The sequence below is a fragment of the Brassica napus genome, unplaced genomic scaffold (assembly GCF_020379485.1).
Source record: "Brassica napus cultivar Da-Ae unplaced genomic scaffold, Da-Ae ScsIHWf_521;HRSCAF=783, whole genome shotgun sequence".
Taxonomy (NCBI): Eukaryota; Viridiplantae; Streptophyta; class Magnoliopsida; order Brassicales; family Brassicaceae; genus Brassica; species Brassica napus.
This window is the reverse complement of record NW_026016590.1, coordinates 1138269-1140144: the sequence shown is the minus strand read 5'-3', so window position 1 is coordinate 1140144 and position 1876 is coordinate 1138269. Positions and strand designations below refer to the sequence as shown.

The 1876-nt window shown below is 44.2% G+C and overlaps 1 non-coding gene across 1 annotated transcript; it reads right to left on the bottom strand.

Moving 5' to 3' along the window:
- Positions 1-289: 289 nt before the first annotated feature.
- LOC125604328 lies at positions 290-395 on the bottom strand. The gene has a single exon (XR_007336129.1). It is a non-coding gene; the product is annotated as a small nucleolar RNA R71 (small nucleolar RNA).
- Between the last annotated feature and the right edge of the window lie 1481 nt (positions 396-1876).

Sequence of the window (1876 nt, the reverse complement as noted above, 5' to 3'; positions counted from 1 at the left end):
CAGAATTTTGAGCTGAAGCCTCAATACTACACTCTCGTGTCGCAGATACCCTACTCTGGGTTACCACACAAGCATCCTATGGACCATCTGGAACGGTTCGAGGATCTAATCGCTGCTATTCGGATGGAAGGAGTCCCCGAAGACTACCTGCTGTGCAAGCTCTTCAGATACACGCTGAACGGAGAAGCGATGCACTGTCTTAGGTAGCAACCCACAGGATCTTTAACATCCTGGGCCGACATCAAGAATGCTTTCTTATGAAACTTCTTTGATGAGGCGCGCGCTGAAGAACTTCGGAACAAAATTTCCACATTTTCGCAGGAGGCTGGAGAGTCCTTCAAAGATGCGTGGAATAGATTTAGGTTCTTCCAGCGAGACTGTCCACACCACGGATTTAACGAAGTGCAGCTGCTAAGCACTTTCTTCCGAGGTCTCGCCTTACAGTATTAAATGGCTCTTGATACGGCGAGTGAAGGAAACTTCACTACTCGGAATCCGTTGGAAGCTGTGAGAGTTATCGAAAACCTTGTTAGAAGCAGCAGCACAAATAACACTGACTCTGAATGGAAGAAGTCTATAGCCTCTATCGGGAAGGAACAGATGGACGAAGTAAGAGCTAAGTTAGATGTGGTGCACGAGCTTCTTAGGAAGCAAGTCTGTTCAGCTGAAGGAGAAGTTGCAGATACGGAAGGAGAAGAAAATGTGAACTACATCGGAGGTACCGGATTCCAGAAATTTGGAAACCAGGGCGGAAACAGAAACTTCTTTGGAAATGGTCAAAGAAGTAACCAAAGTTCACAATTTCAAAAACCCTTCAACAACAGCAGAAGCTACTCGAACTCCTACTACCAGAATCCACCACCCTAGACTCAGGAAAGCAAGATCGAAGAGATGCTTGATCGAGTACTGTTGGGACAACAACAAATCACCGTGGATTTTAATGGTAAAATAGACTCTGCCTACAACAATCTGAACACCAAAATCGAGACCTTAGGGACTCAGGTGAGAAAACTTGAACCGCAAGTAATTCAAACGGGCGAGACTATAAAAAGGCAAGAAGCTTTCGCTAGAGAGGCAGGAGCCGAAAAAGGGAAACACCACGTAAATGCCATCATAGATGATGATTTCTGGCAAGTGGTGAGAAATGAAAAACTTGAGGAAGGAGACTTTGAAATCGAAAGCTCCATGAGTCTCGGCGGATCCCAATGGTGTCGACCGATGTCGATGAACTCGCATCGATCGACAGACCATGACGAAGATCGATGGACGGATTACTCCAGTCATCGATCGACGTCGTCCGCTAAATCGACTGAATGCAATGCAGTTCGAATTCTAACTCATGAGGAACTCGCAGATAAGCATCCTCACCCACCCTCCCCTTTCTATGATAAAATCGATCGACCGGTTAAGCCAACCATCGATCGATGCGCATCAGTGCCGACGATCGATACCAGGAGATGCCTCGACAAATGAAGATTAATATCGATCGATGTACACAAGTACCATCGATCGATGTCGAGACATCAGACACGAGACATTTTGGATTCAGCAGACTTAAAACCCAAGGCCAAGCCAAATTACGAAAATGCCCTGACGAGTTTTTAACCTAGTAGATTATATACTGCCTAAATGTTTTGACGGCAGAGAGACCTTTTTTTTTTACAAGTTTCACTTTGAGAGAAGAGAGAGTTTTGGAGAGAAGATCACTTGTGATTGGAACTCCTTGATATCATTTCTTTTCATCTATACTATGAGTTTCTATTTCTTCATTGTTATGAATTGCTTTGCTATGTCTGAGTAGTTCAATTATTTGATACATGGTTCAGATAGGTTTGTGGGATTAGCCCCAAACTATAGATCTTCCTTGTTGTGATAT